The sequence below is a fragment of the Palaemon carinicauda genome, chromosome 25 (assembly GCF_036898095.1).
Source record: "Palaemon carinicauda isolate YSFRI2023 chromosome 25, ASM3689809v2, whole genome shotgun sequence".
Classification (NCBI taxonomy): Eukaryota; Metazoa; Arthropoda; class Malacostraca; order Decapoda; family Palaemonidae; genus Palaemon; species Palaemon carinicauda.
In genome coordinates this window covers 91,740,308-91,761,827 of record NC_090749.1, presented here as the reverse complement: position 1 = coordinate 91,761,827, position 21,520 = coordinate 91,740,308, and the positions used below count along the sequence as shown (strand labels likewise).

Below are 21,520 nucleotides of genomic sequence, written 5' to 3'. Positions count from 1 at the left end.
TTCCACTGAACCTCTGAGTGCGTTGCATCTATAGCCATCCTTAACTTCTCATCGCAGTTTAACCGGATACTGATAAGTGCGTTCTCTCCTGAGACGTTTCCTAAGGCCAGCCAATCACTCATAGAGCGACACCATTCTCGAAAACTGCTTTGTGTCATCTCATAGCTACACTTCTCAGGGCACATTGCCCTAACACCTGCCGAGGCTGAACCATGTGGTCTTCCTTGTGCCATGAGGCCAACCAAAGCCTGTAACAAGTCCTGTCCCTCGTGGCGCCGGCGTGCCGGTGTTGCATTCCTGCTTGCAGTGCCCCTGGGGGAACGTCTTGCTGTGCCCCTGGGTGTGTTGTGATGGCCTCATCTCAGCATCTTGTAGGTCCTGCTTTGGAATGAGATTCACTGCGCCATGTAAGCAGGTTAAGACATACTCGGGAACAGTTGATTCCTTTAATGTACAAGAGTTGATTACAGATCAAGGGATGAGCGGGAACTGACTTGTGTCTTTTCCTGAACCCCGTGCAAAGAGATACACATAACAGGGAAAACATATCGTACATCAAATTAAATATTCCTACACAATATCAATGTTTTCATAAACCTCTAAGCTGTGAAAACAAAAGTTTCGTTAACCTGCAGAGCTTAACTTTAGTTCAATGTAACTTGGAGGAACAAGGACATATTCAGATAAAATTATCAATATTGACTGTTATTATCCAAACAATATCAAAATTATTTCATATAATATATCTAATAAATTGTATAATAAAAAATATATACCATGTAACAAAACATTACTGGGCAATCTAAGAAGTAAGCAAGCTGCTGACCCAAGAGCCCATGCCTTGTATAGGGTAAAGCAAGCTAACAAACAAGTACGTTGATAATGATGAAAACCGAGCAAGCATTAAATTTTGCCTAGAGCAAAAGCTTGTGAGTAAAAGCAGAAGCTCAAGAGAGCCTCAAGTAGCAAATGCTTAAGCAAAAATCAATTGCTTGATATCATGTGATTAATAATTATCACCATTTGCTACCTTTTGCTTGATGGACTTGTAGCCTTTGCTAAAGGGCCTAGCCACGTACAATTGTCTTCGCTAGCTAAAATTTTCAATTTAACTCCTGTCCTTCCTCTCGCCATGAGTGTTCCAGGCCTTGGCCATTTCACAAGAGAGTTTTAACATTTTCAAGCCCGCTATTGTACAGAGCTCTACTGCAAGGATATATCCAGATGTGACTGCCAAATGTGCAAAAGTGACTCCAACTACAGTAAAAGTCAACTCGCCAAGTCAACTGGTACCAGACACGTGTTAAAAGTGCCTACTAAAATATATGACAGCAAGCTACCCACTGCCAACACAGCGCAGCCTTCTCCGAAGTCTCCAGCCACAAAGTGGGATCTGCCCTCTTCAGAATCCCCTGCCACACAGCAATCACCATTACCCCCAGCACAATCTCCACTCACGGCATCTATCCCCCTCTCCACTGTCATAGAGACAAAGAAATCCACTTCCATGGCCCTAGCTACCTTACCCCCAAAGAACACCACTGTCTGGACTACAACTGCCCTGATTGCCTCCCTCAGCTACTGAAAGAAGCCTCTGCTATGTTGTCCAGCTCTCCTCCATCATCCCAGCCTGAAACCAAAAACACTGAGAAGAAACCTCTTTTGAGATTCAAGCTAACACCAATAGAAAATACCAAATCCTTTGCTGCAGTTTCTGCCCTGTTAGACTCAAAGCTCAGCATCCAAATCACTGTTAGACTGAACCACAAGGATGAACTCGTCATCACCCTGAGGATCAAGAAAGTGTTAGCCTAGTACAGATGGAATCCTCCCTGGTGCTCTTTGATCAAGCAAAGAAGCAGAAGAAGGAAGTCCTCAGCTATCCAGTGACTATGCCTCTACCCTCCATCACCTCCCTCAGCTACATTGCAGATGCAGAGGATGCAAGAATAAACTCAAGACTCCATCAAACAAAGTTATCGCCACTTTCATACGTCAAATCCAACCTTCTCTCAACCTTGGAATACAGAGAACCTTTCCCACCCAAGATTATACATTGGTGCTGCTTTAGTGTTATTCTTGCTAGTGTCATAGGCGCTATCACAAAGACTTGCAGAAGCCCCAACATTTGCAGTATCTGTAGCAAACTTCACCCGACCCACATATGCATCAATGCCTACAAGGAAGGGAGGGAAACCCTTGCCAACTGTACGCTCTCTCATAATGCCTGGAGCAGGAGGTGCCCAGAGCGTCTGAGAAGGATTACATCTCTGAAAGACAACTCACAGTGAAGCCCATCTAAAGCACCATCTCAGCCGCCCAAACCTCCGATGAGCACCTCGACAGAGGCCTCAATAACAAACTAAACCTTTAATCCTTAACTTTCCAGCACTAACACCTTCCCCTAATCTTTCTCCTTTCCATCCTAGCCAATTGCTCACCCAGCATATAGAGTCCTTGTCTCTAGAAGACCATATTCCCATAGCCCTTCCCATTTTCTCCAAAGTCCTATCCCTCTTCAAAGTTCCCAAATCCTTTTAATCACCCAGTCAAATACTTCTTTCCCCCAAGTCTTACCTCCTGAGCCTAGAACAGAGATAAGTTCTTCACTTCAAACGGTTCCTTTCTCTCCTACTCATAATTCTTCCAACTCCTCTCCCAGTCTCTTCTACTCACTTTGACTCGCTGCTATAAAACTTTTACTGCCACTATGATTCTTCCTTTTGGATCCATGAAGAGCCTGGTTTTTGTAGTGCCAGAAGCCTGCATTGTTAGGCCCAGTATAAGAAAAAGGGAAATTGTTATCCTCCAGTTACCTACTGTATTGTAAATACTTTTCTCTTGGTAAGAGTAGAAGAGACTCTTTAGCTATGGCAAGCAGCTCTTCTACGTGAAGGACTCTCCATAATCAAATGATTGTTCATTAGTCTTGAGTAGTGCCATAGCCTCTGTACCATGGTCTTCCACTGTCTTGGGGTAGAGTTCTCTTGTTTGAGGGTACACTCGGGATGCTGTCCTATCTTATTTTTCTTCATTTTTTTGAAATTTTTATTCTATGTATGAAAAATTTATTTCAATACTGTTACCATTCCTAAAATATCTTATTTTACTTGTTCAATGCTTTTTGTAGTGTATTTATTTCCTTGTTTCCTTTCCTCACTGAGCTATTTTTCCCCGTTGGAGCCCTTGGGCTTATAGTATCTTGCTTTCCCAATAAGGTGTTAGCTTTTAAGTAGTAATAATTATGATAATAACTCAAAAATCTTCATGTAATTGTAACTATTTCCCGGAAGAACTGTGTTCTCTCTGGGGTGCCATGTTCAGTGGGTAGTCAAGTAGGGTGGATACAAACATACGAACGAACGTAACAAGAGCTGCTCTCAGCCCTTTTACATCAACAAACAACTTATAATAAAAAAGCTTCAAGTAATTGGATTACTTTTTTCTCTGTTATTAAGCATTTGTGAACACTGTGTATTGAGAAAAATAAATGTTTCCTTTTCTTCTGTTTTACCAAAGAAAAAATGTAAACTATGACGTAGGAGGTGGGCTGGATTTAGCCTAAATAGCCGCTTTTATGATTGCATAAATAATAACAAAAAAGTTTAGTTGTGATTCTCTATAAAAGAAAATTTCGTTTAATTACTTAATGAACCTGACTCTTATATTATGACTTATGGAACATAGAAGACGTCAATCTGTTCTACTTGGAGAAATATTACTTCGAAAATGAATACAATAATTATATAGATATAATAACTGATATTGACTGATCTTACTTTTAATATCATAAAATTAAATACATCGTGATTTTCTATAATAAATACATTGTTATTTGAAATATGATGAAAAAATACCATAAAATTTATATTTAAGAGTGTGATGTCACCAGTTATGAGAGGCTGGACTATAATACTCCATGATCTATCAAGCGTCTCGGCCCAGCTCTCGCGCCGACAAGAGCTCTCCAGCCTTCTGAAGTTCAGCAGCACCGGACTTGTCAACACCTGGATGGGTGGACTTATATCCACATAGTCACTAGGACCTCTCAACTCTGGTTGAAGAGGCCACATATAAGAAAAGAATCCAGTTATTTACTTTGGCTTTTTGCCAATTAAATAACTGTTTTTGACCTCAGTGACTGGCTCAATTCCATCCAGTATGGCTGATGATAGTCATGACAGTCTCCGCACTTACAGAAGGAGTTTGTACCCATCCTGGATCAATCCCTGCAAGAATGGGGCTCAGCAGTGCAAGTGCAATCGCTGCCTGAGGTACCAGAACTACAGACAGCAGCTAGTAGACCACATAGGGTTCAAAATAAGGGGCCCAACGATGCTCTCCCACAGGAAAACATGCAGTTGTTTTTAATGCTATAGCCTGGTACTTGAGAGCATCTACCACCTCCTACAAAGGAAGCACAGGCCAGGATACATGGATATACCATCCTACCCTCCACAGCCTCCTTATCCAGACATTTTTCAGAGGAAATACCGGGTGCAAGCACGGTACAAAGAGACAGTCTCTGCACCCAGTTGCAGTAACTCTCTCCCCTTTGAACGGGACTGTGACTGCCAGTCATGTGTGTATGCTATCTGGAGCAACACTGTAGGCCACAGCTCCCCCACTCATGCCAAACCAGCTATGGACTCCGAAGACCCACCTATCCCGGAGCCACCCACTCCATCTCCGGCACCAGCTGTCCAGAAGACACCTGAAAAAATTGAAGCAGAGGAAGCTCCACTCACCGCAACTCCGGAACCTGAGACCAACGTTTCAGCCATGGCTCTAGACCTGACTGACAACCAACCACCGCAACTAGCAGAACTGCACCCAGAGGATTGCAACTGCACTCCATGCCTCTCACAGCTCCTAATGGAGGCTCGGGCAATCACTGAGAACGACCCAAGCTTGGACCTAAACTTGGCCGCTGCTGAGGAACCTATTCAGGAACCACAACCACCTGTCAGCCAACCCAAAAAGCTTGCCAAATTCAAGATGGCAGCTGTAGAAGGCTCATCGTCATATGCAGCAGTTGCTGCTATTGCCACCGCCAACCCTGGCATCAAGATCACAGCCAGGGCCAACCTAAAAGGGGATTTAATTATATCCCCGAAGGACCTTGCCAGCGTCAACATCCTCCAACAGGAAACCTCCCTGACCCTCCTGGACCCCGAGAAGAGACTCAGACAGGCAGTGATCTATCGGTTTCCTGTCAACATGCCACTGTCATTCGTCACCAACTGCAGCAATGTTGCAAAAGCTGAGAGGAAGCTTGACCACCGCAAACTTCCCACCAACGAAGTAACAGTCACCTTCATTGGGCAAGTCCCTAAGGCACTGGATTTGGGCCTCTGGGGAAAGTTTCCCATCAGAAGTCCAAAGCGAGAACCACTGCGTTGTTACAACTGCCAGCGCTATGGGCACCATAAAGAAGAGTGCAGGAACCCTACAATATGCGGAGTCTGCAGCCACCACCATCCCAAACAGGACTGCATTGACGCACATCGGAATGGGACAAAAACCCAGACAAAATGTCCCAATTGTGCGGGACCTCACCATGCATGGAACAAGAAATGTCCTGAATTCTTGAAGAGGCTACCAACCCCACTGGCAGCCCCACCGACCAAACCTGAGACTGCACCAAGGCAGACACCTAACAAACCTGAGGCTGCACCAAGGCAGACACCGAAACCCCAGCGGATTCAGCGAACCAGGCCTCCCCGGCGACAATCCGAGACTCACCCTCCAGGAGCCCCTACTGCAGCCACGGACCAAGAACCCAGCGCTGTTGCTAGCCCAGCTGAAGAGCCAACCTCCAGCGCTGTTCAATCTCCTCCCCAACCCCCAGCAATATCTGCCATCTTATCCCTGGCAGAGGCCCTGCCAGTGGATACCTTGATCCCCCTAGTACTGCAACTACTAGTCAAAGTCTGCTCCCTTGCTAAGACTCCCTCCTCTGTAATTCATTCCCTCCTCAGTCCCTTAGTTTCACCCTCCCCGGTGCAGAGATAGGCATCTATGCTTAAATCTGCCACTTTTTCCTACTACTCGAATTCTTCCCTCCTCTTCCAGTCTCTCCTACTTACTGGGACTTACTGCTATCAACACTTTTACCTACTACTGAAACCTTTCATTTCGGCTCCAAGTGGTCCTGCTTCTTGGTCCGCAAGGTCATGCTCTTGGTGCTGAGCGACCACACTGGCAACCACGCTCAAGGGGCTGAGCAGTTGCAAGACCTATCTTTGCCAACCTGGCGACTATGCTCAAGGGGCTGAGCGGTCGCACCTGCAGCTACGCTCAAGGAGCTGAGCGGCTGCAAATCCAGACATGAGAGACTGGTACTGCTGTGACACTATTGCCTACTTAGGGCAATAAATACTACGGGCTGCTACACAAAAGCCCGTGTCCAGCAGTAAGGCTGGGCAATCTTTTAACTTAGTACCTATTTTTTTGTGTTTGATCACCTACGGGCCGAACAATAGAAAGGCCCATGCCAACAAGAAGTGTTGGCTTTAATACACCAACAACAACAACAATACTGATAATTTTTCTACGGGCCAACCAAGGGAAAGGCCCGTGCCAACAACAAGTGTTGGCTTTAATACCCCAACAACAACATACTGATAATTCTACGGGCCAACCAAGGGAAAGGCCCGTGCCAACAACAAGTGTTGGCTTTATTACCCCAACAACTACTGATAATAGTCTACGGGCCAACCAAGGGAAAGGCCCGTGCCAACAACAAGTGTTGGCTTTAATACCCCAACAACAACATACTGATAATACAAACAGCTCACTTTCAAGCAAGAGATAAAATATCTCAAGGAAAGAACAAATGCCAGAAATACAGCTATGAGATATATGTGCAAGCTCAAGGATGGAGCAAATGAACACGTCCAAAAGAAATATTATCTAGCCTGTTCCAGATCACTAGTAGACTATGCTGCCCCAACACTCCTGGGACTAACAGATCTACAAAAAAGCACAATTGAAGTGATTCAAAACAATGCCATGAGGCTCATGTTGGGAGCCCCAATGTGGACAAGACTTTGCAACCTAAGGTTGGTAACCGGACTACCAACCCTTGAAGACAGAATTGCACTAAGAAATGCAAGCATAGTTGCAAAGATGTTCCTGTCAGACAGAGACTCAATCACCAAAAGATGAGTAAGAGAGGAACTATCCAAACATCCTGAAGTACAAACCCCAAATTCTTATGGCAAAAGCCATAGCGATAACATCAAAAGACTTGGCCTTACAGAAACAATCCTACAATTAAAACCTGACACAGCACAAAGTACTATACACATTCCACCATGGAAAAAACAAGTTGCTAAATTCAACTACACCAAACTCCCAAGGGCAAAAGAAAACTGCACAATAGAAGAACTTAGAAACGCAGCAGAAGCAGCTATAACCTCTGTAGAAACAACAGAGGCACAGATCTACTATACTGATGGTACAGTAGATCCTGGAACCCAAACAGCAGGAGCGGCAGCTCACTCCTGCAAGTTCACAGCTTGCTGGAGAACATCCAATAATGTCTCCACCCTGCAGACAGAGCTTTTCGCAATACAGCAAGCATTAAAATACTCTATTGAAAATGAGGAAGGACCAGTAGTCATCCATACTGATTCACGATCCTCAGTGCAGGCCCTACAGCAGGACAAAAACAAAGAAAACAAATCCCTGATAGCGGACATTAAAATCCTCTTACATCAACATAATGAAAGAAACAGACTAGTAACCATAAACTGGATCCCCAGTCACATCGGGATACCAGGGAATGAAAAGGCTGATGAGCTAGCCAAAAGCACCAAACACATTCACAATGTACAGGTGCACATACAGCCTGCACTGCAACAAATCAAAAGCAAAATAAAGACACAGCTCAAGAACAACCTAATCAAGGAACTACATATGAGGATAGAGAATGGCTCTCCCTCTGCAACATGGTACAAATGGGCATCGGAACTAGAACCCCCTCCCATAGACAGATACACCCCAAGAAAACTGGCAGTATGTATACACAGACTCCGGCTGGGTTACAAAGCAAACTGGGAACTCCTAGATGACATCCAGAGAAGGTGTGAACACTGTGATGTCATACCACAACAAGCTCTCCTGCACTATCTACTAGAATGCAGAGAAACAGCACAGCTACGAGGTGATCTACTTGTAGACACCAACACACCACATGCCATGAAAGAGGCAGCCACACTGGCCAAAGCAATTGTCGAAAGCATAGACACACATGCACAGTTGCTTTCAACACTACCTCCACCAAGGTAAGACCTCCTCATTCCATGCACCATCTCATCCCCTCATTGTAAGGCTCTATTCACATCACCCCCTTTCACTTCTCAACTAATCTACCACTAAAAATCTCTCCGCAGGGACCCTAGGGAGTAAAGGGTTGGACAACCCCACCTGCACAATTTTTCTCTAATCTTCAAAAGCCTTACACCCCCACTTTTCAAACTACCACTATCCGAGAAATGATGGCCCTCTACCACTACCACCATCATCCTTACCCTATCCACATCTTTTTCTACTACTAAAAACCTTTAAAATTTCCATTAATGCAACTACCTTAAAAAAATTTTTACAGATCACCTACGGGCCAACCAAGGGAAAGGCCCATGCCAACAACAAGTGTTGGCTTTAATACCCCAACAACAACAACAACTACTGATAATAACCAAGGGAAAGGCCCGTGCCCAGAACAAGTGTTGGCTATAATACCCCAAGAAGAAGAACTGATAATTTTGCCCAGCGGCCAGAGCCCGTGTCTTACTTAAGGTTAGGCAATCTACACACAACTGATATGTTGTATTTTACTTTTGCGAACAACAATACTATCTTTGGAAGGGAAGAAAGGCTAAAGTAAAGCCTCTTCCCAAATTAATGTAGCGAAATTAAGCAAATTATCAGATATCTCAATGACCCAATTCCAAGAATCACTGAAAGTTCTTCTAATGTTAAACATTATTTTCAATACAAGCTCTTCCTCTCTTGTGGTGGAATGTCTCCAGTGTTCCCAGTCGGGATACAAATGTATCTTGTGTATGCTCTTTGACAAAGTTCCTAGATTCTTATGGGATACAAATCCATGTAGGGTCTTTTCGGTTTGAATGCCTATCGAATTTTAATGTTTTTTTTATTCCAATGTATGTATTTTGATGTGGAAAACCCAAAAATGATAACCATTTTGTGGAGAAATTATTTATTGATGGATGTGATAGGTAGTGGCTGTAAGGGGGGGGGGTCGAAGGGGCTAGGCCTAGGTAGGGGTACAGGGCCCTAGGTTAGGTGGTTGTATTAGGTTCGGTAGTGTCCCGAAAATCACTGTGGCCTTAAGGGGGGGTCGCAGCCCCCCCCCCCCCGGTAGGCCTAGGTAGGGATACAGGGCCCCTATGCTAGGTTAGGTGGGTTTTCTTAGGTTCAGTAGTGCCCTGAAAATCAAGAAAGCGCACAGAGAAATCGCAGCATTTCAGTAAGATATTGATTGATATAAGCCAATTTAAGTGTTAATAAATAATTTCTCCACAAAATGGTTATCATTTTAGGGTTTTCCACATCAAAATACATACTTTGGAACAAAAAAAAAACATTTAAATTCGATAGGCACTCAAACCGAAAAGATCCAAAATGTATCCTCTGGATGCTCTTTGACAAAGTCCCTAGATTCTTGTGGGATACAAATGTATCCTTTGGATGTTCTTTGACAAAGTCCCTAGATTCTTATGGGATACAAATGTATCCTGTGGATGCTCTTTGACAAAGTCCCTAGATTCTTGTGGGATACAAATGTATCCTTTGGATGCTCTTTGACAAAGTTCCTAGATTCTTATTTGATACAAATGTATCCTTTCGATACTCTTTGACAAAGTCCCTAGATTCTTATACTTTACTGTTTGGTTTTAATATTTTTTGTACAAAAGATTAATATTACTTTCTTTATTATACTAAATATTAACATTCTTGTCTGTTTATTAATATCAAGAGTAATTAATCTATTTCTGGGAATGGTTTTGTCATGAAACATTTTATCAGTTTGAAATATTCTGCATAAAATCAAAAGAGGCCAAACCTCGAATCCTGCCTCATAACATGTTCTCAAGTGTCAACATTAAGGCATCGATGGATATTTTGGGCCTTAGTGCATGGATGTGTTTTGAGGCTCAATTGTGTAGTTGTTACCTGGATTGGCTGCTCAAACATACACGAGTTCATAAAAGGCTCATTTAAATTCCTGGACAACATCATTTGTGATGCCATATTATTATATCATTGTGAAGTCCAGATTTTCTTATTGAATTGGCTAAAGACAAGAAAAATTATAATCTTGGGACTAAAGAAAACCCTAAACCTACAATATATGAATTAGAAAGTTTCTGATCCATTTATTCCATGTTTTTTAAAATTTCAGAAAAATCTGGCATTGTTTAAAAAAACAGCAGATAGAGACGAACATCTTGCTTTAAATAACCCATATATATATATATATATATATATATATATATATATATATATATATATATATATATATATATATATATATATATATATATATATATATATATATATATATATATATATATATATATATATATATATATATATATATATATATATATGAGTCAGGATGTTAAAAAAACGAAAATTCTGGACTAAATTAAAAGAATTATTCAGAATTGAATTTTTTTGAGATTGAAATATTCACCATTAAATCTATTTTTATGAAAACTTGATGTCAAAAGGAGCAGACGTTGATATACCAATTAAACCTTATTGTTTGAGGCATAACTGACCCAGTATTCAAATGATCTGATTTTCATTCAACTATTAACCTTGTCGTATATTTGTCCATCTTTTTTTATAAAACTCCTTTTTGGGGGAGATGTGAGATTGCCTAGAAGTACGATATGTTTTCCCCACTTAAGGGGACTTCTGTACATCTTCCTATTCATTCAGACAAAGAGTCAGTCATTGTGTGGCTAGCTCTCTTATATGACATGTTACTTTATACTCCCCAAAGGACACTACTCAGGTTTCACTCCAATCCTTCGCATCCTGGCCTCCATTGGAGGAACAATTGATGCCAAGATCTTCCTCTGCAGGACATCTTACAGAAACCGACTTTTAATGACATAATGAACGTGCAGACGTCAACCAGTTGCTTCAAAAGTGGGTATTTGTACAGATATAGTTAATATTATTAAATAATATTATAATATGATATAGAATAAATTTTAATAAATTATAGGTTTTTGCAAAATTAAATCATAATTTGAAATAATTTCAATAAAAATACTATCAAATAATATTTTTAGGTATTAAGTCACCAGTCTTAAGAATCAGGTTAGGTTCCACAAATTTTTGGAAAATGAAATTACTCTTACTCATATATTCTTTCAATTACTTTTGGAAGGAGAGACCAAATTGTGTCTCTTCTCAGAATCATATCATGAATTAGTCTACAATACATTTAGATGCAAGACATTGTTGTTGTAGAAATCCCTCGTTAGTATTCCACGAAAAGTTGATGCAAATACAAATCCTTTGTGGGTTTCTATTGCATGAAATGTAACAAGTGTGACCTTAACAAGTGTCTACATGAAACATAATGATGTGTTACTAATACGAATGTTATATAGATTATTTTTTATTCAATTTTGTATTTCAACTTGATTTTTAAACTATCATTATGCAATTGTATTTCAATAAATTACGCAAATATAGTTATGAACTTATACAAAGAGCAATATGTGATTTAAACCTTCTTTTGTTAAACACTTAGAAATATTACTCAGTAAATTTACTTTCATTTAATTTAATCCAATTAATTTTCTCGCATTTTTCTTCATTTCCATCTGAGCACTGTGAGATTTATGCATTACACACACACACACACACACACACACACACACACTATATATATATATATATATATATATATATATATATATATATATATATATATATATATATATATATATATATATATATATATATATATATATATATATATATATAAACAAATGCAGCAGTTTCTAGTATTATACACTGCATGAAAAAGGCCTCAGATAGTTCCTTATTCACGTCTGAGGTTTTGGTAGATTTCATCACCACGATGGCCAGCTTGGATTGTTGATGGTGGGAGACTTTTGCCGAAGTGCTCACATCAAACCAACCTAGTATTAGTGACTCAGACAAATGAAATAAATGATAAAATTTGTTGGCAGATTTTAATTGTAAAATTAAAGTATGCATCAAGAAATTTCATTTTTGATCCTTTGTAAGAGAATTGATGAAAATTGCGGATAAAATTATTGGGATAAAATTATTTTACTTTTACCAACTAATACTTGCAATGAACCTTTAATATAACAAATTTCTATTAGCTTTTGAAACTCATTTACTATATATTTCATAAAAGTAACATTTGATAGACATAATTTTAACTGTCCATAGCAGTGTACGTGTCCATAGAATTTCTTTAGATCCCAAGCCTAAATAGTATATAAAAACATAAAGAATTGATATAAATATACCATAAAACTAATAAAATTTATTATTAGTACCGTCGAATATTTTCAAATGATTATCTAGCTATGACTTTCAATATGATATTTTGTATTTAGGCTTGTTGACATAGATTCTTATAGGTATTTCTGTCATGGCGTCTGGGAAAATTGTCCCCAAATAAGAAAAATCTGGGGATTTCGGGGACAAGTTTTGGGAATCATTTTGACAATTTAAGCAAAATTTCATTTTTTATGGCTACAAAAATGCCTTAAGGAAATTATATAACGCAGTATAAAAAGAAGATAATACATAACACGTAAGTTAGACTGTGTTGAAGAATGCTAGGGAGAAAATTTACTTTATTTTAGGGTAATTTTGCTATCTTTTTGGTTTGTTTAGGGATTTCCCTTCATTGGCAATATGACTGATGGAGTGGTGGCACTAGACAAAATGTCTTCCTCAGTCAACAAGTTTTTATATATTTTTGTGCATTTTCAGTGATTTTGCTGTAAGTATTAGTGTTATAATCTAAGTTATGTAACTTTATTGTTAAGTTAACTTATAGTTAGAGGTGACAAACTCAAAATTATCTGTAAAATGTCGAATGTGAACCGACTTAGGAGAGCTCTGGGTGTGCTTCATTCTGTGCCTACTGTTGTATAAAGGTCAAAATATGGTTATTTAGGTAGAATAGGATTCTCGCAATGAAAAAAAAAAACTATAATCCTCGGAAAAGAAGGTGATATAATCTGCAGTCCCATATTTATAATAAGTCATTCTTAGATAAAATAGACTCTTAATACATCATTCATAAATTATAAAACAAATTCAAGTAAAGAAAACTAGATTTCTGTATAAATACGTTTCATGCAGATACTCGCTAAGGTCACACTTGTTACGTTTCATGCAATAAAAACCCACAAAGGATTTGTCTATGAATCAACTTTTCGTGAAATATCAACGAGGGATTTCTACAACAACAACAACAACAACAAATGGTGTTTCTGATCAACAGAATTCGACAACAACAACAACAGAATGTGCTCAACTTTGAACATTATGTGACATCATGTGATGATGATGAGCAGAATCTTTAGTAAAATCTACAGAAGGAAACGAGTAGATAATATGCAGCGAAAGACATATAACAAAAATATTAGGATAAATAGACTTTTCCTTAACAGTATTGAAATATCTTTTAAATTACACAACATTTTCTTTATTAAATTCTTCCTGAAAAGATAAGTAAAGCAATTCTCAAACTAATGATTTTGATAGATTATGCAAAATAGAATAGTGGGGACATCAATTAATTCATCTGGAAATCCTCAGAAACATTAAAGTCTCAAGAAGAAACTGAAGAAGAAGAAGATTTTCTAAGTTGTTTTTTAAATGTTTCGATAATTATTAATGTGGATGTGACAATTGAAGGAGAATTATGTTCCGTCTTCGATATACTCTGGATACTTAAGGATATTCAGGACAGGTAGATCTTGCTGTAGGATGTGGGACACAAGGTTTCCATGGGTGGTAGGACCAAGGATTAACAGTAACTCTTAAAGAGAGAGAGAGAGAGAGAGAGAGAGAGAGAGAGAGAGAGAGAGAGAGAGAGAGAGAGAGTATCTGTTCAAACTCAGAGAAGTGTGTGATTACAAGAACATATTTTCATTGAAGTTATTTATATCAGAATCATGAAGATTTCATAATTCCAACTATATTATTTTTCTTCTGATTTTAAGGCTCTAAGTTATGGCAATTGTATGTGAAAATACAGATAATATATATTACTAAAACAAATAGATCAGATCCCAATATCCTGCAAGCAAAGAGTTGGAACTCAGCCATAGAATTAAAAACCCAAAATTGAACCCAAATTTCTAATCAAGTCAATATCAAAGACGTTGTCAAATAATCTTAATCACAATTATCATAAATTTGAATCCTCTATAAATTGTGCCTTGTTCCATTTACTAAAGATTCTGCTCATCATCATCACATGATGTCACATTAATGTTAAAAATTGAGCACATTCTGTTGTTGTTGTTGTCGAAATCTGTTGATCAGAAACACCATTTGTTGTTGTTGTTGTTGTTGTAGAAATCCCTCGTTGATATTCCACGAAAAGTTGATTCATAGACAAATCCTTTGTGGGTTTCTATTGCATGAAACGTAACAAGTGTGACCTTAGCAAGTGTCTACATGAAACATAAGTGATGTCTTATATAGATTGTTTTATATTCAATTTTGTATTTCAACGTGATTTTTTAACTACTATTATGAGAATGCAATTATCTTTCAATAAATTACACAAATATAGTTATGAACTTATACAAAGAGAAATATGTGATTTAAACCTTCTTTTGTTAAACACTTAGAAATATTACTTAGTAAATTTACTTTCATTTAATTTAATCCAATTAATTTTCTCGCAATTTTTTTTCATTTTCATCTGAGTATTGTGAGATTTATGCATTACACACACACACACACACACACACATATATATATATATATATATATATATATATATATATATATATATATATATATATATATATATAAACAAATTCAGCTGTTTCTAGTATTATACACTGCATGAAAAAGGCCTCAGATAGTTCCTTATTCCTGTCTGAGATTTTGTTAGTTTTCATCACTTTTGCCAAAGCGCTCACAGCAAACCAACCTAGTAGTAGTGACTCAGACAAATGAAATAAATAATAAAATTTGTTGGCAGATTTTGATTGTAAAATTAAAGCATGCAACAAGAGATTTCATTTTTGATCTTTCGTAAAACATCAAGATGAAAATTGCAGATAAAATTATTGGGATAAAATTATTTTACTTTTACCAACTAATACTTGCAATGAACCTTTAATATAAAAACTTTAAAGATGAATAGAGAATTGTTGGTTTAAAATATCTATTTCTATTAGCTTTTGAAACTCATTTACTATATATTTTATAAAAATAACATTTATTAGACATAATTTTAACTGTCCATAGCTGTCAATAGCTGTCCATAGCAGTTCAGGTTCAGGTTCTGGGGTGAGGCATAGCCTTTACAACGGCGCCTCTAACGTTTATCTTCTTGTACTGTTTTGTCTTTTCTTTCACATTATGTTTAATACTTCTTTTTTTTTCTTTTCTATATTTGTTTCACTAAATAAAAGTAATCCTACTATTTTCTTTAAGTCTTCGTTGTATGGTTGTTGTAGCTCAATTACTTCATTCCTTTCTTTTCTATATTCCTGGCAAAATAAAAAAAAAATGTATCAAATCTTCCTCCTCATTTTCACAAAAATTACAGTTTACATTCCCTCCATTGTGTCTATTTACAATATTTAGTTTTAACGTATTAGTTCTTGCTCTAAAAAATATCACTGAAGCAAATGTATTGTCATAAATTAACTCTTCTTTAATTTCTTTCTTCCACGTTCTATATATTTCTAAGCTCACTTTACTTTCTATTTCTTCTTTCCACTTTTCAGTATCCCACTTTCTGGTTTCCGTTTTTATTTCTGCCTTGTTCATTCTTTTTATTTGTCTTATGCCTAAACTTAATTCTTCCAAATTCTTTGCAGGTTGTTTCCACCATCTTCCTTCTTTTTCTTGAATATCCTGGCTAATTATTTTCAGTATTTCCTTCTTCCCATTCAGGGTACGATTTAAGTACTGCAGCTTCCCATCCATCACCCTTGCTTTCATATAAGATGCACCTATCTCCCCTCTTAGAGCAGTATTAGCTGTGCTTTTAGTGGCACCTAAAATCTTCCTATATACCCCATTCTCTATTCTTTGTAGTTTCTCTATTTCAGTTTCTGTTAGATTTATAACACTTGTTCCATAAAAAATAGATGGTAAAGCAATACTTTTCCAGAACGGTTTTCCTATCATCACTTTATTGCAACTTTTCTCTATAACTGAATATGTTAGATTAGCTATTTTTTGTGCCTTTTCTATCATTACCCTTTTCTGAGTTTTAAATATATTCCTACTATTGTCTAGCTTTATTCCTAAGTATAACAAACTTTCTACTATTTTGATTCCCTCTATGTTATCTGGCTTTTCTTTCATATTGTAAATCATAATATTACTCTTTTCTTTATTAATTTCCAACCCACATTTTTTACTAGTTTCTACTAATATCTGGATGTTACACTTAGCATTATGTATATTCTGTGCAATTATTAGGGCATCATCTGCAAAAAATAATTATTCTATCTTTATTAATTGATTTATGAAACCGTTTCCTTCCTCTTCTATTTTCTTCATGACAATATATGTTATCAGTTTAAAAAGTGAAGTTGATCCTGTGCAACCTTGTTTAATTCCACTTGTAACCTCCATTTCTTGTTCTATACCTTCTCCTAAGTCAATGCCCGTAGTATCTCCTTGATGAATATTTGCAATTGCACTTATGATTTTGGTGTTAATTCTAAATTCTTTTAAAACTTCTATTAGTACCTCCCTTTTTACAGAGTCAAATGCTTTGCTAAAATCTATCGCGGTTACTATTAGGGGTTTCTTGTTTCTATAGCTCTCTTCCACGCAATACTGTAATATAAAGATGTTGTCTTCTATCCTGCCTCCACCTGTAAATCCTGCTTGACATTCATTGTCTTCTTCATTCATTCTTATGTGGTTTTCTATTTCCTCTTTCACCATCATCATGAATATTTTATAAGAAATATTTAATAGAGCTATGGGTCTTAAGTCTTTTGCCATTAGCCTTCTTTTCTTTTCAATCATCTTTGTTCTTGACTTCTTCCACATATTTGGTTTTTCTTTTTCGTCCAACTCATTTTGATAACATTTCTGTAAGGTTTCAAGACATATTTTGCTTTTTCCTAGTGCCTTATATAGTTCGGGTTTTAGGCCATCTGGTCCTGCCGCTTTTTTTGCCTTTAATTTCCCCAGGCAATTCTTTACTTTTTCTGTTGTGATTTTTGGATTTTTCATTGGTTTTATTTTCCCTTTTGTTACCATTACAAGGTCATAGTGTTCCCTAAGTATGTCCGGGATATTATATTCATCTATTCTTGTTGTATCTTCCTGATGTGCTATTTCATTTTCATATTCTATCTGTTTTTCTTCATTCCAAACTGAGTCTATTTTATTTTCATGCTTACAATATATAGTTTTCTGTACTTGATTAATTCCTCTTTTGTTTCTTCCTTATTTAGCCTATTTCCTTGTTCTCCATAAAGTTGTATAACTTTGCCATGGGCTTTCTGTCTGTTCCTTATTCTATCAATATTCTCCCAGAGTTTTTTTATTTTTATCCATTTTTATTTCTTCTGTTACCTTTTTTTCAAATCTAGTAATTTCCTTCTTTATCATTTCTTGCACTTCCCTCTTCTTTTGATCATATCTCTCTTCTAATACCTTTTTTTACTTCGATGTTGGGTTCATTTCTTTTCTTTCTGTTTAAATCCTTCCTTTCCTTTATGCCTTTTCTTATTTCATCGTTCATCCAGGGTTGCTCATGTACCTTTTCTTCATCAAGAACTTTCCTTTTATATACTCTTGCCAATTTTTCTTCTGCAGCCTCTTTTATTATTAGATCCATTCCTTCTATTGTCTATTTGTCTATCTCTTACAATTTTCTCTACTCTTGTTGTATATTCTCTCAAACTATTTTCATCTGTCCTAAAGTATTTTACTTCCTCCCATCTTCCTTTATTAAAATTTTTGTTCTGGTCACTCATGAATTCCAGCTCTATAGTGATCAGATTATGATCTGAGATGTCAAAATTCAATTTTTCCTCGTCTATAATCATTTTCTTAAATTTTTTATACATTTGTTCGTTTACTAGTACGTAGTCTATTACACTTTTTTGTTGCAATCTTTCCCATGTATAAATCCCTTTACATCTTAAATCTCCATTCAATAGGACTAACCCATGGTCATTCATCCAATCGAGAATCATTTCCCCGTTCCTGTCTAAATTCTGGTAACCTAAAAATCCTACATGTCCGTTGAAATCCCCTAATATCATCAATGCCTCTTCTTCATTTAGATTTCTAATAATTCTTTTACATTCCTGTTTTATTATTTTATCCCTACTTTTGTCTTCTTCAGTATTCCCTGCTGAAAAATAAACCAACAATAATCTAAATGTATGCTTATAAGCATTACACTTAACATGCAACAGGTCTTTACTTTTAGTTTCTATCTTTTCCAATTCTAGACTGTCACTATTTCTATAAAGTATCATCAAACCTCCTCCTTTTTTATCATCCATATTCCTCATATTTTCTACTTTTTTAACACCCTTACTTAAATTTAATCTATCTAACTTTTGGTGTGTTTCTGTCAAGCAAAAAAGTTCATTTCTACTATTTAATTCCTTCTCAACTTCCATCAGTTTTTGTTTAGTTAAGCATTGTATGTTCAACAAGTAAATCTGAAAGTTTTCTTTAATTTTGTGTTTATATTCTTCTTCTTTCCTTAAAGTTCTTGTGTGTCTTCCTTGTTTACATTCTGAATCAGCTGATGTTGAATTTCTCAACAATTTCTTAATAAAAAAAAAAAACAATATTTCTAAAGTAACTAACACAAACGATAATAACAAATAAAATAACAAATTCTTATAGCAGATAAGAACAAAAGCTATAAAATGAAACTATTATATCAATATCGTGAATAAAAAAGGGCATTCTCTCAACATTGCATTTCTAAATATACTCCAATGTGGATTCTGAGAAGAGGCATAACCCTTGCAACGGCACCTCTAGTAATCTTGAAATGTATTTGAGATTTGAGTTTATATTTCCTTTCTTTTATGTCCTTTTGTCTTTTTCTCCACATCTGTTTTAGAATTTCCTTCTTCTCTTTTATATTTCTTTCACTAAATAAAGATGATCCCAATTATACTAGTGGGAATGAAGATATCTACAATGTTTGCAAATCTTGAGAAGTGGATTTTGATAGAAGGAAAAACAAATGAAAGAGCCAGAGGATACCCAGTACAACAAAAGGAATTTTTGAACAAGTTCCAACTACACCTTATTGAGGGTTTACAGCACAAACAGGAATAATATGGCTAGTTTAGAACAGAGTATAATAAGGCGATGTTGTTTCATAACACCATAACATCAGTTAAGGAGATTGTGGAAGAGCAAATAAAATAAGGGAACCATATGGGAATGCTGGGGAAGAAGTTTATAGAAATATGCCAAAGTATTTACAATAAAATTGAAGCAGTAAGAAAGTATAAAAAGCAAGAACCGAAGACAGAAATGAAATGTAAATGAACTAAAAAAAATGGAAGAAAATAAAAAAGTAAAAAGAAAACAATTAATTTTTGTTAATGGTAAAGGCAGAAGTTATTACACAGGTGAACTCTACAGTAAGGAAGCTGTCGTATTAAAGGAGACAAGATTTGATGAGAGAGACTTAAGACAAATGAAAAGGGTCAAATGGGCTTTGGGTGACGTTATTTTAATATGAACTATAAATTACACAAGTGTCTGGATTCACGATTTTAATAAACAGAGAAGGGAAAATAAGTTAATTTTGAAATTAATGTTGCCAGTCTCGTTTGTACGGCGACAGATTTAATGATATCTGCATATTTCACAATTCTTTTGATTCTTTGATGGCAACATCCTTCCTGGATTCAGGCTCAAAAAACAAATGTCTAATTATAGACAACCTCAATCTTTCTCTTACCAGGTATTATAATTGCTTCATATATGATAAAGTTCAGGAAAAATCATTGTCCCTTTCATTCCAGAATTAACTAGCATTTACATAAGATATATTGTTTAAATGTACATACAATTCTTTTCACATTTAAAATTTCTCTCTCTCTCTCTCTCTCTCTCTCTCTCTCTCTCTCTCTCTCTCTCTCTCTCTCTCTCTCTCTCTATATATATATATATATATATATATATATATATATATATATATATATATATATATATATATATATATATATATTACAAGAAATATGAATCTCATAATATAAAAGTTAAAACAATTCTTTCAAATCCAGAATAAGTGGAAGAGAGTAACTCTTTTATTCCTAAAACCCTAAACTATAATCCTCGGAAAAGAAGGTGAGAGAATCTGCAGTCTCATGTTTATGATAAGTCATTCTTAGATAAAATAGACTCTTAACACATCATTCATAAATTATAAAACAAATTCAAGTAAAGAAAAGTAGATTTCTGTATAAAGACGTTTCATGCAGATACTCGCTAAGGTCACACTTGTTACATTTCATGCAATAGACACAAAGGATTTGTCTATGAATCAACTTTTCGTGGAATATCAACGAGGGATTTATACAACAACAACAACAACAACACCAACAAATGGTGTTTCTGATCAACAGATTTCGACAACAACAACAACAGAATGTGCTCAACTTTGAACATTAATGTGACATCATGTGATGATGATGATGAGCAGAATCTTTAGTAAATGGAACAAGGCACAATTTATAGAGGATTCAAATCTATGATAATTGTGATTAAGATTATTTGACAACGTCTTTGATATTGACTTGATTAGAAATTTGGGTTCAATTTTGGGTTTTTAATTCTATGGCTGAGTTCCAACTCTTTGCTTGCAGGATATTGGGATCTGATCTATTTGTTTTAGTAATATATATTATCTGTATTTTCACATCCAATTGCCATAACTTAGAGCCTTAAAATCAGAAGAAAAATAATATAGTTGGAATTATGAAATCTTCATGATTCTGATATAAATAACTTCAATGAAAGTATGTTCTAGTAATCACACACTTCTCTGAGTTTGAACAGATACACTCTCTCTCTCTCTCTCTCTCTCTCTCTCTCTCTCTCTCTCTCTCTCTCTCTCTCTCTCTCTCTCTCTCTCTCTCTCCTTCAAGAGATACTGTTAATCCCTGGTCCTACCACCCATGGACACCTTGTGTCCCACATCCTACAGCAAGATCTATCTGTCCTGAATATCCTTAAGGATCCAGAGTATATCAAAGACGGAACATAATTC

At 36.5% G+C, this 21,520-nt stretch overlaps 2 long non-coding RNA genes across 3 annotated transcripts in view; one reads left to right on the top strand and one right to left on the bottom strand.

Moving 5' to 3' along the window:
• Positions 1-21,520, bottom strand: part of LOC137618703 (uncharacterized) — a 313,464-nt gene that overhangs the window by 149,705 nt on the left and 142,239 nt on the right. The gene's annotated exons all lie outside the window — the stretch shown is intronic.
• The window catches only part of LOC137618699 (uncharacterized), a 375,124-nt gene continuing 366,552 nt past the window's right edge, over positions 12,949-21,520 (top strand). Inside the window, exon 1 of the long non-coding RNA XR_011039801.1 lies at positions 12,949-13,042. This is a non-coding gene — a long non-coding RNA (uncharacterized lncRNA). The remainder of the gene's footprint in view (positions 13,043-21,520) is intronic.